Source organism: Macrosteles quadrilineatus, unplaced genomic scaffold, assembly GCF_028750875.1.
Source record: "Macrosteles quadrilineatus isolate MER2022 unplaced genomic scaffold, UCM_ALF_1.0 Scaffold_7__1_contigs__length_78375512, whole genome shotgun sequence".
Classification (NCBI taxonomy): domain Eukaryota; kingdom Metazoa; phylum Arthropoda; class Insecta; order Hemiptera; family Cicadellidae; genus Macrosteles; species Macrosteles quadrilineatus.
The window spans coordinates 35361773-35376079 of NW_026542600.1; positions in this window are offsets into that span (position 1 = coordinate 35361773).

The following is a 14307-nucleotide window of genomic DNA, read 5'->3' on the forward strand; positions in this document are numbered from 1 at the left end:
ACAGCTATGAGTGGTATATGTGGGCATATCTGTAATGGAATTACAAACATACTACGCAAATCGTGCTTAAATGTAGAGGAATCTTAAAAACATTATAAGTAATACCACTGTAGAAATCGTGAAAACACGTCATCTCAATAAGAAACATCTTTATAAAAATCATGGGAAACCATTGTAACGGTTAATCTCAATTAGAATTTATACACTTAACCTAAATTTTAAATGTGTACAAACAGTTTGAGTAACTTACCAAACAATTAAACAAAAATCTATGTCTGAAAAAACTGTGGGCATAATTTAATAAAGATGTTGACACTATCATAGGTCTTATATTGGTTTATTTATTTGCATGGTAGACAACATTTTTACAATAAATACATGAGTAACAATTTACATGATAAATATTAGAATATGAACAAACAGACAACACCACTTGTTTGCTATTAGAGTACAAACATAGCTAATGGGATTAAACTTGCTTGATAGTAAAAATTATTGCTGGCATAAAAATGACATCAGAACAGGTATGAACCAAAAATACATTGACAAGGATTTGTTCAAACATAACCAAGTAGATAACATGCTTAAAAATGTGACAGAAAAATAACGAATGCCAAAACTAGATAACAATAGATAGAAATTACAATATAATATCAATAACAAAGAAAATATAAATATATTTAACAGACAATACCTAAAAAAACAAGGACAATAAATGTAAATAACAGTAAAGTAAGATATAAATAAAAATTTTAAAACAAACAAGACAGCGAATTCTGGACCGTGATCTTGGGGGACATTTAAATGCAACTACATAACAATAACAACCTAAACTAGGAATTGTTTATGGTTTTCAGTTTGCAGGTGAAAATATCAACATGTTGGCAATGCTTGATTTCCAAGTCTGTGGAGCCGTGGAGTTGTACTGTGAAAGGCGTAATTAGTAGAAAAAGAAGTTTTTTTTGAAGAGTTGAATGTGCCTGAAGTGTCGAGAAACGTGGAAATTAATCAGGCGAAGTATTTCTGGTACATAAACTTTACATTCAACAACTTCCAAAGGAAAGACAGGTCTGCAGAATGTCTACGGTCGATCAGTAGGGGAAGAACCATACCGACGCGAATATCTTCAATCGGTACTACATAGAATTCATCGCCCAACTTGACGCCAATAGAGCGAAAAAGGCGAGCCTGAATTTTTTATACTCTTGATATATGGCTGATTTGATGTGGGTTCCATATCACGCAATGAATCATGCAATGAGTTCTCAGAGCATTTACATCAAGTCCGTATATGTATGTAGGTGCTCCTAGTCCGTTTAAGTCTGGCAGTAATAAAGGACAGTCCGTCACACCAGTAAAACATACCCAGCTTAGGACACGGCTAAAAACCTTGATATACCATAGGCTGTACATAACTACACGATCAACGCGAAATAGTGACTTGAAATAGTGATTGTAAATTGTAAATTATTATTGTTAATAAATCATTTATACCACTAAGTACTAAGCGTCCCACGATGACGTTCACTTGCATCTTTAGGTACTAAGGGACCCACGATGTGATGATCTTCGCTTCAACCTTTAACCAGGATCACTAGAGGTACTACTCGACCCACGACGTGGTGATGTTCACTTCAAATTTTAGCCTGGATCACTAGGTAGTAGATACTACGGGAACGGGACCCACGAAGTACTGATGTTCACTTCAACCTTTAGCCAGGATCACTAGGTACTACGGGGCCCACGACGTGATGACGTGGCTACGTCATTTCGCTTTTCCCAGTCTATAAGACCGCCCTGAAGTACGTGACGTACAACTCCGCGTCCAGACCCGCTCAGTACTACGCGACGCGACGCCCTGATTACCAAAGGAAGTGATTAGAATATAAATCATCCTATGACAAAACTATGACCGTTACATTACGAAACTCTGTGGAGGTTACATAACCAGAAAACCGATTCTTAGCTTGATGAAGTTGTCGACGTGCTTATCCTGGTGAATGTTAGGGTTAAGTGCGACTTCACTTTTAAAAGAAGTAATGAATATTTGCTCAACTTGGAGGAGTGGGGATACTCAATACACATTTAGAATGTATTTTAAAATATTTTGTACCAAGAATAAGCTTTGCACACTTATCTGAATATTTTAATTCTTCTAACTGTAGACGTTTAGGTAAACAGTATTTTGTAAAATCAACTAAAACTAAAAATGGAGAAAAATTTGAATATTATTCGTTTTGTAAACTACTGCGTAAAAAAATAGTGAATTGTCTAAAATATATGATGATTTAATCCATACATTGCCTTAAATAAGTCAGGCAAAGTTTGAAATAAGTCCTAACACTTTACCTAGTCATTGTTTAGAATGCTCGTTGGTATTACAGGTAAAGTATAATGTACGCTCTTTTAGAACTTTTATTTGACTTTCTCTTCCTTATTTGGTGGTAACTAATAGGATGTAACGTACACTAAACCTAACTGACTTAATATAACTTACTTCCATCTTATATTACATTATTATATTTATTGAATATTTATTATATTTGATTCATGACCATCAGTATTTTTTTAGTTAGTATTTAAATTCCCTTGTTACTGTATATTTAAATTTTATATTGTCATTCTTATTTATATTTTATATTCTTATATTTATATGTTGAGTGAAAGTCTTATATGACTGCCACCGTAGAAGACGGACATTTTTCCCTTGCTGTATTTATTTATATATTGTCAACTCTGTTAAAGTCCTTTTTACATGATTAATGCTACAGAGTAATTGGCATGTGCTGTTTTGTAGCATTGGAAAATAAAATAAAATAAATATATAAATAAATTACCCTCTAAATGCAATCTCATTATTGTAAAGTAAATACAAAGAGGAAATCTCTTTATTTTTTTCCTGCCAAAACTATGGGCACTCTATACAATGCCTAGGCATTTTACCACAGACAAAATAATAAATAATTTGTAGCTTGTCTGGACTATACACAATGGCCTAATCAATGTGGATAAGTTTCTATTGCTAATACTGTACTTAATTTGATACCATGTCTAAAAACCTCAGGTTATGTGCAGAATGCTTAGAGATTCTAACTAATAACTACATTACGCACGTTGCTGATAAAATCACATACAAATAAGAAATCTAAAAATTATAATTATACAAGCAAAGTGGCTAGGAGTTTTGCTAAAAAAGGAATTCCACATCAAACTCTCGCGGGATATATTATCCATATTGCAAGTAGAGCGGAACCTGAAGTATCGGTACAGTAGTGAAAGAGGTGACGTAGGAACAACACGCACAGCGTGTACGTAGGTGACGTTTCCCCAATTATACCAGGTGCCACCTTCGCACACCTGCTGATGCCACCTCCGCACACCAATCTCTACTTCAGCACTTCACACCTGCTAGTGATACCTTTGCACACCTATCTCTACTTCAGCACTACACACCTGCCAGTGCCACCTTTGCACACCTATCTCTACTTCAGCACTACACACCTGCCAGTGCCACCTTTGCACACATATCTCTACTTCAGCACTACACACATGCTGGTGCAAACCTTTGCTCACCTATCTCTACTTCAGCACTACACACATGCTGGTGCAAACCTTTGCTCACCTATCTCTACTTCAGCACTACACACCTGCTGGTGCTACCTCTGCACACATATCTCTACCTCAGCACTACACACCTGCTGGTGCAAACCTTTGCTCACCTATCTCTACTTCAGCACTACACACCTGCTGGTGCAAACCTTTGCTCACCTATCTCTACTTCAGCACTACACACCTGCCAGCGCCACCTCTGCACACACATCTTTACTTCAGCACTACACACCTGCTGGTGCAAACCTTTGCTCACCTATCTCTACTTCAGCACTACACACCTGCTGGTGCAAACCTTTGCTCACCTATCTCTACTTCAGCACTACACACCTGCTGGTGCTACCTCTGCACACATATCTCTACCTCAGCACTACACACCTGCTGGTGCTACCTCTGCACACATATCTCTACCTCAGCACTACACACCTGCTGGTGCTACCTCTGCACACATATCTCTCATGCAGCACTACACACCTTCCGGTGCCACCTTTACACAATAATCTCCCCCCTAACTGTTGCCTTTCTCATCACCCGCAGCCACACATTATACATTTCACACTACTCCTCTAGTAGAATCATGTTTTCTATTTATTAATGTAAAGAATTCTGATAAAGTTATATATGAAAATTCCTAAAAGTAAAACAAATTCTTCAAAGCTATCTACCCTGCTGTCGTTGTTATTTGGTCATCTATTTATATGGTAAAATCCCATCTTTTATTTCTCTAATTCATCCAATTAAAACCATTTCCATGCTATTGAACGTACACACCGTTAGGAAAGCGACAAAAGACAAGGCTACACCAAGGCTGAGTAGCCGAAGATTCGAGAGGCTTGCCTTGGCAGCTTCTACAGTCTACACTCCACCCCAGCACCTCGTTAGCTCGCCGTTCACGCTCCTTGCTTGGGAAAGCGACTCATACTCGTACAATGTTTCTGTTAGACCGTATCATAGATATGACGTGTAGGCTTCTTGCGTGACTTATTATGAAAGAGAGCTGCTTCGTCGAGGGCTAATATCACTTTGTTGTTAAAACTAAACAGAATTGTTTATTTGAACTTCACTGTGTCACTTTCACACCCATTTGATCAATAAATTAAAATCTAATTACAATTTCATTTCCGGTTCAATCTGAAAGTTACTACAGGTTAAATATTTCCAATTGTTCCTTTTTTGCATATAAGAACCACTTTCCAACAGCCTACACTTACTTATGGCCACTAAAGTTGAGCGGAGAGTTGTTTTTATAATAAAAACCTTACGTTAGTCTAAGTCTACATCATTGAATTGTTAGTTTCTATTCTCAAGGTAGCCGAGTGGTTGTGGAGCTCGATTTGAAGTCTTAAGATTGCGTGTTTGCAGATCCCTAGCGGGTTCATTATTTGTCATAGGGCTTTAAATTGATAATGCTCTTTAACAAAAGTTTGACGTTACAGACAAGATAGTAAAATTGGACTATTTTCTCTTTGATAGTAACAAGGCAAGGTTTTGGGCCAGTCCCTGCATAAACATAATACATGCAAATGAAAAAAAACAAAACAAAAGTACTAATATTGAAAATCAGATGGATTTTGTTACACACCTAACAGTAATACCGGACAGTCACGTACGAGTTAAATAATTTGATTGTTTTATTATAATTAAAAGTAACTTAAATTGGTCATTATTCATTCAGTATACAATTCACCATGTATTAGCAACGGTGGAAGGATACAGTTCATGAGAGATATTCACATTATGTAATATGTTAGCAGATGAGCAAAATGCGCTCTAGAGTATGTCTCTATCAATTTCGGTGAGGAATGTTGCTTCCGGTTGGAAGTGTTTATTAGCTGGGAGGTAAAATTGAGAGAGTGAGGCCCGGGCTCATGATGATGACGAAAACGGATATGTAGTGATGTAGTGATAGCCATCAAGGTGTTACACCATAGGGTTGGGGCTGGGCTGCCACCTGACTCTGTTAAACTCTGTTTAATATTGTGAGTAGTGTTGTACTTTTCTCAATTAGTATAACATTCGTTGTAGTTTAGCTAGAATAACCAGAAATGCATGTATGCAATTATTAAATTGTAATAGGTATAATGCCCATTCTGTAAATCCATAGTTATAACATCTGTCTATCTTGGTTTATTTTTTGTTTCTTACCTTCACATAGTCATTAGCCCGTAACAGTTCCTCACATTACTCCACGCTAGGAGATCCGGAGGGTTGTGGTATTATCAAACAAGTAAGAGTGGGATTTGAACCCAGAACCTTAGGGACTGAACCCCGCTCCCTACCACAAGACCAGCTCACTCCCCTTATATTTCATAATAATATTTACTTTTCTATCAATAATAAACTAATGCCAGTGAATTTTATACAAAAAATTGGTCCGCTAATGCCATAGAGAGTACACGTCTACTCTTCAATCTAAGGTTATGCGGCTGCATAAAGTATTTTAATTGGCTAGATATTGCTACAATTATATATATTGTGCAATTATAGATGTTATCAAGATAAACATTAGGGATCTTTTGACCTATTAAAAAAAATATATTAATTGTAACATGTGAATACAAACAAACACAAACTGAAATCAACGCGAGAAACTCATATATGTCCTGAGTGCAGTTGAAAAACTAAATCGTGGCAAATTAGGGTAACTAGGGGACCCTTGCGCAAACTGCGCAGGTGGAGGCCATTTTATTTACCATTCGTCACTCTCCTTTAATTGATTTAACAATTACTTTAATTAATAATTCCTTATTGACTTACTTAATTCCTTACTTCTCCTTGCTCACAGCTTGTTAGTGTGTTTGAAATATACATTGACTACGTGTATAGGTGTTTGTACATGGCAGATAATGATTTTATAAATTTCTAGAGTTGATTTAACATTTGTAAACCATAATCACATAGAAATGTTAAAAGTTTGAGAGTGCAAAATCGCTCTTTTCTTTCCATTTTATAAAAATAACTTACGTATTCGTATTCATAGATTAACTATCATATCTATATTTTAAACTAGTTTCTGAAAGTCAATGGAATATAAGCATTTATTAATAGAATGAAGCAAGACACTATTGTGTAAACGCAGGCAAATAGAATAACAAGTCCAATCTTATTAGTTTCGACCAGGGTCATATTGTAAACCATTGTCTGGTGAAAGGGGTTTACCACCCTAATCCCTTAATCAACCTAGAGCCTTCGACTAGGCGGAAATCTATATCATAACAGAATAATCGTATTAAGAATATTTATACTTAATACATTTGTTGGTCGTGGGAATCAACTAAAAACTCAATAAGAAAAAATCAATAATTATTTTTCAAAATACAAATATTACATAGATATTTCGATGAAAATAATAACAAATTAAATCCTTAGTCATTTATTAAAATAATTATTAATCCATCGTAATTATTGTTTCTTAAATACTAATTATAGTAAGAAACCAACGGTACAACTAAATCCTTCGATAAAATTTTTATTTGAATATGTCCAACGATATACTACTCATACATCGTTGAATGTGCCTAAATTAGACCTAGCAATCCATCCACCGATGGGTAAAATACGACTAAGTCTCCATAATTATGTATGGTTGAATATCGATGTTCTGTGGATCTATTAGTTATGACGAAACAAGCCACTTCTGTTCATTGCCTTACAACAAATAAACCCTAATGAAGAACAATGGTACTCACACGATGCGATGAACTCGCAAAGAGATTCAGTATGATTTATTGCAGTCAGTAATCAAAAGATCTTGAAACAGGTAACATACAGGTAACATAAAGGTAACATACGTTATCAACGTTATAAATTATTAAAAAAATAGAAGCATGTTAACACTTAACACATTACATAGCAAATCATTCGGTTAAAATATATTTTAATTAAATTATAAACATGTTTTGACACGTTTCCGGAATTTCGTCAACTGCACAAGAAGTCTTTAGTTTTGAAAATGCTGTGATTTTTATTATGGGCCTTAAGAGGTATTGCTTATAAAAATGACTTTTTCATTATATTGAAAGTCTGACTCGAGGAATAGAAATGCCATCCTAGTGTATATAAGTGATTTGCCTCTATATGAGAAATTTAGTTCAAAATTTAATGAATACTTTATTTATATCATGACAAAGTAAAGGCAAAAGCTGTACGATAAAAAATAAGATTTTCTACCTAATATTAGAACATAATATAGACTTTGAGATAAAACCCTACTAACCCAACTGTACCATAAAAAGGCCTATCGAATATCAACAATAAGATTGAAACTAAGAACGCTTGATAGTAAAAAAGAGCGATAAATTTGAAGATTAAACGTGAACATTTGTTGTTCGCACCATCGTCCTGAAGTGGATTTGAAGACATCAGTTTATTGGATTTCTCTGTCTAACTAGCAGAAACTTTAGTACTCCCACCTATTGAAGTCTCCGGTTTCCGCCTTTTACGTTCTATTGCTGTGTGATGTACTACATGGTACATTAAAGGTGATTATTAATCTCTATATGACTTGGTATTCTTTCTACGATGGCGTACCGTATATAATCAAAAATTAAATATACGTACAATATACCTATCAGCAGTTTTGATTAGTTACTGTTGCGTGATTCCTGATAAGCAAATGAGCTCAGCTTGAGTTTTTCCAAATGTATTTCATTCAATAGTATAGTCTATATAATAAGACTTTTTAACACATAAATGATTAAGGAATGGAATATATTTTTAATTACTTGAATTGATTCTAAGTAAAGCAATCTATTACAGTCTAACCTTGATATAACGAACCTCGATATAACGAATTCCTTGATATAACGAATTTTTTTTAATCCCCTAGAACTCTCCATAAGACACAATGTATATTTTACCTCTACATAACGAACAAACCATAACAACGACCTTGATTTAACGAATTTTTCGTGATTCCGGCTAAAATAAGACACCTCAATATAACGAATTTATCATTGTCAGAACCTCTACATTGCGAATTTAACCTCTGCATAACGAATTGTCTACGTCTTTCCCTCGATATAACAAATCCCCCACCCAATTATTGTTTTGGGAAAATCTGTTTCTTTATCATATGAAATGGAAAGGTCACGACATCGCTTGCGCTAACATTCGTCTGCTCCGTTTTACATCTTTGTCTGCTGTCGCTGCGCGCGCTATGTTGCAACTGAGAACTGATTTCATTCAATGAGGACTGATGACGACGTAATGTTTAGTAAGCTGTGATTGGGCGATATGGGATTACTGTGGTGAATTTTACAATTTTTGGATAAAGAGAAAACTAAGAAAGAATATAAAAACAAAACCAAAGAGAAAGAATAGCAACATCGTTATCGACGTTATCTTAACATTCCTTTTACGAGTGTTTTTATTATCCTTAAGTTGGCTATGATTATACACTTTTATAATGATTTATCTAATAATTTATTGTTTTCAATACGATTTGTTTCAATTAGCAACACCAATGCTACAGTTAATGATTATTATTGACATTTCTCTGTTGTGATAAATCAGTACTGTACTGTAAGTAGCCTACCGGCCTATCACGAGCAGTAGCTTAGAAAACTTTCTACCGTTTTGTTTTGTTCTTTACATGGTTTATGACTACGCAAAACGCAATACAGTGTTTGGCTAGGTTTTAGGAGGGTTAGAACAAGTTGTGATTTTAAACTTACAGCTTTTAACCTGTACCAAGGTCAATGCCATTTTCATGATTGCGCAATATTCAAGATCCCTCCCCTTTATTATGCCGGATAATTTAGATTCTACTGTACAATGTAAATACTGTACTGTAAAGTATTGTAGCGTAGCCTATACTACTTTAATTGTATTTTAATGAGGTCAAATCCCGATCTATATTGACCGACGCTGGTTCTGAACCTCGACTTAGCGAAATTCCTGCAAACCTAACCTCTATATAACGAACCTCGTTTTAACAAAATCCTTGATATAACGAATATTCAGTTCGGTCCCTTCAGATTCGTTATACTGAGGTTGGACTGTATATCATTAAAGTGATACAGTCAAATTTATGGTAATAGCTTAAGGACATTAAACAAATAGAAATATAGGCATATTTTACATCAAAATAAAGCTAAGAGTGTTTAGATTTGTCCAAAAGTATTGGTGTGCATGAATTTTTTAAGGGCTCTGTCCCACTTGAATGAAGTGTTGATTGTTCTTCATCTATATTGTGGAATTAGTGTGTGAGATATTTACTAAGAGGGTTATGTTTGGTTAAAGAAATGTAATAAAAGTTTAGTAGAATTGTTCATATGTGCCTTTATGTAATTTATGTAATAAGGTAAAGCTTAACATGTTTGAGGAAGGTATGTTGCTATATTCTTATGGATCTATTGATTTCAGATGTAGGTATGTAGGGTATTGGAAGTAAGTAGGTCTACACTTTTAATTTTGTCTTTTGTTTCAAATTAAATAATAGAGTTAAAATAAAATCTAAATCAATAGCACCTGCTTATGTATTGTGCTTGGTTGTCTAGAGATTTTGAACCCCTTTCTGAATTTGAAGAATAGTTATTTCATATTTTTCTACAGTTACTATACAGCATATAAATATTTAGTCTTTCAAACACTGTACAACATGTTTTTAGGTTAGGTTAAATCAAAACATTGAACGAAATGGGAAACGCAGCACCAGCAAATCGTAGTCGTAATATATTTAGTGTTGTCAACTTATTTTCAAGCGTACACGTATTACGTGCCTGTTTTGTGTTGTTTGGTTGGAATACTGGAGTGTGGCAAAAAAGAGTTGGGCAAAATTAAGTAAATGCAGCAATTAGCAACTGTCCGTTCTATAATCGGTCCAAGGAAGGGCATATTGTCAGGGGACTGCATGGAAAAGAATTTTACTACAACAAATGATAAAATATGTGTTTTGTTTCTGAAGTATATAATAGTTGTGTAAATATTTCATAAAACATATCTAAAGAACATTATTGTTCTCTTTCACGTACTCCCCGCAAGCACGGGTATACCACCTCGTATTAATTCAAAAAGGGAAATCCTAAATATTTGAGTTAGATGTGTTCTTGATTGAATATAAAAAATAACTCCTAATCCATCTTGCATGCAAACTAAAATGCAGTATTTCTTTAATAAGTTCATGTGATGAAATAAGTGTATTTATATTGCTTCACTCGTAGTATGATTTATGCCTGTTCCTTGTGTACAAAATGCAAGTTTATAACCGTAGCACTCTTCTGAAGTCAATACATTCAGTTTTGATGCAGGGGAACTGCAGAATCTCTGCAGAACGCAGAGACTAGGTGGTGTTACGAGATTGCGGCGACTGAGGCAAGGTCACTTGGCTGTTTTGTTGCAGGACAGCTGCAGAATCGCTGACTGCAGAATGCAGAGACTAGGTGGTGTTACGAGATTGCGGCGACTGAGGCAAGGTCACTTGGCTGTTTTGTTGCAGGACAGCTGCAGAATCGCTGACTGCAGAATGCAGAGACTAGGTGGTGTTACGAGATTGTGACGACTGAGGCAAGGTCACTTGGCTGTTCTGTTGCAGGACAACTGCAGAATCGCTGACTGCAGAGTGCAGAGACTAGGTGGTGTTACGAGATTGCGGCGACTGAGGCAAGGTCACTTGGCTGTTTTGTTGCAGGACAGCTGCAGAATCGCTGACTGCAGAGTGCAGAGACTAGGTGGTGTTACGAGATTGCGGCGACTGAGGCAAGGTCACTTGGCTGTTTTGTTGCAGGACAGCTGCAGAATCGCTGACTGCAGAGTGCAGAGACTAGGTGGTGTTACGAGATTGCGGCGACTGAGGCAAGGTCACTTGGCTGTTTTGTTGCAGGACAGCTGCAGAATCGCTGACTGCAGAGTGCAGAGACTAGGTGGTGTTACGAGATTGCGGCGACTGAGGCAAGGTCACTTGGCTGTTTTGTTGCAGGACAGCTGCAGAATCGCTGACTGCAGAGTGCAGAGACTAGGTGGTGTTACGAGATTGTGACGACTGAGGCAAGGTCACTTGGCTGTTCTGTTGCAGGAAAACTGCAGAATCGCTGACTGCAGAGTGCAGAGACTAGGTGGTGTTACGAGATTGCGGCGACTGAGGCAAGGTCACTTGGCTGTTTTGTTGCAGGACAGCTGCAGAATCGCTGACTGCAGAGTGCAGAGACTAGGTGGTGTTACGAGATTGTGACGACTGAGGCAAGGTCACTTGGCTGTTCTGTTGCAGGAAAACTGCAGAATCGCTGACTGCAGAGTGCAGAGACTAGGTGGTGTTACGAGATTGCGGCGACTGAGGCAAGGTCACTTGGCTGTTTTGTTGCAGGACAGCTGCAGAATCGCTGACTGCAGAGTGCAGAGACTAGGTGGTGTTACGAGATTGCGGCGACTGAGGCAAGGTCACTTGGCTGTTCTGTTGCAGGACAACTGCAGAATCGCTGACTGCAGAGTGCAGAGACTAGGTGGTGTTACGAGATTGCGGCGACTGAGGCAAGGTCACTTGGCTGTTTTGTTGCAGGACAGCTGCAGAATCGCTGACTGCAGAGTGTAGAGACTAGGTGGTGTTACGAGATTGCGGCAACTGAGGCAAGGTCACTTGGCTGTTTTGTTGCAGGACAGCTGCAGAATCGCTGACTGCAGAGTGCAGAGACTAGGTGGTGTTACGAGATTGTGGCGACTGAGGCAAGGTCACTTGGCTGTTTTGTTTCTCCCCACTCCCTTCACTTGGCTCTCATTCTCTTGCGAAAGTGAAAGTGCAGTACGGTGAAGGCGTTCTTGAAATGTTCATTTATCCTATAAATATAAGTACGAATACATGGGTGTTGAATATCTAAAACCTGCATCTTCTGGCAGCACTTGTGACTTCAACGGCTGACACAAAGAGAGATTAAAAAAAACTCCTCGGACTGAAGCGTTTTGCTGAGAACTTCTTGTAGTGTTAATTTCAGCAATTAAATCCTTATCGAGTTATGTCAGCTTGGTATAGGTCAAAAGTCTCACATAAATTAAGTTGTTTACAAGTATGATACTCTAAATTATAAACCTAAATATTGTGAGAGAATTCTAAATTCATCCCTAGAAACAAAAGTGTCTTGATCCTCAACTACAACCAAGAATCAAGATTGGTCTCTTGGCCTTTTGCACAAAAATATAGAACTTCATAGTCATTTGCGTACATAGAAAAAATATTGTAACACCAAGGGCAGGTTTGAAGGCCCAGTTATGTAGCACAAAAGTGTTAAAAGTGGTTAAAATTATTCATTTAACCAAGGTAACCATTCGTTTGGTTTTTTAGGGCAGTCCTAAATTTCAAGTTTGATTACTGATTTTTTATAGTCGCTCAGTATGCTGCCTTTCTGAGAATTTCGGACTGCATGGCAAATTCTTACTTCGGTTGAAAATGAATATATTATATATCGCAGACAACAAGGCATTTAACAAAGTAGAGATTAAAATCTACTTTATTATTATGGTTGTTAATTTAACCAAATAATGTATACTATGTTTTCGTCTTGTTTAGCATGAGAGCGTTTACTTTTGTGTTCTTTAAGTTTACATTCATCTCGTTACACATTTAGTGAAATTTGTATGCTATCATGGGGGTGGGGTGAGTTAGTGGTAGTAATTGATTTAGTAAAAAAATATAGTAATATACCGTACTCCTTTCACTCTTATATGCCCAAATTTCAAAGTAAATCTATATACAAAACACCTTGTACTAACACTTTGTACAATTTTAGAAAGGTACAATTACATATGAGGTATCCCGACGATGGAGTGATCTCTGTAACTGGCGTAGTGCTTTAACTTATCAGAATTGCGAAGAAGTGTTATACACACATCTACACGCAGCCTGCCCCACTGAAAAATCGTGTATCTTTGCGTTGTACCTGCATGGAATCTGGGCCCTAGCGTTGTTGTGAACATCACCCACCTCTTAAAATAGGGAGGTTTAAATTTTGGTGGACAGTAAAAAAAGGAAACCAAAAATAACAAAGAGATAAATAGTTTAAGCTATTCATTTACAAGAAAAGTTTTTAATCCTTTTTTTGTTAGCGAATTTCCCATACAGGGAATAAAGCTTTTTTCGAGTGGGCCGAGTTTTCCACAATCTGCGTATGTGTATTAGGCCTATTTGATTTTAAAGTTACAATTGTTATGCTATTTTAACAGCCTAAATCAAGAATAGTTTAAATAAAAAATACATGTTCAAGAGTATTTGGATTTTAAAATATGCTATATGGTTATTGATTTATTTGGACACTATTATGAACACACACCAAACAAAACTTGTATGTTTACCAATAATATCCAATTCAATTTTAGCATTTCTGACAAAAAATAGCTCACACAGTATTTAAATTGAATAAAAAGGTAAACACATTTGCATTTATTTTGTTGGTGCTTCGATTATTTATGTTGTGTACGTGGCCAACTATTTATTGAAATATGAATGCTAACCTAATTATAGTGCTCCCTCCTTCTATTCATTGCAAGATGAATGAAAGTAGGTTAATAGCGATTTCACATGTGTTCTGTCGTATTAATCATAACATCTTATAAATAATAAAATATAGTGATTCAATTAATTTAATTAATTACACTTTTTATTTAGATATGATTATGATGGAAGATTTAATATATAACTAATTTAACGAATATTTATAGGATTAACGTACAATCCATTATAAATCACGAAGGTTTTTATTTTTCAAACCCCTT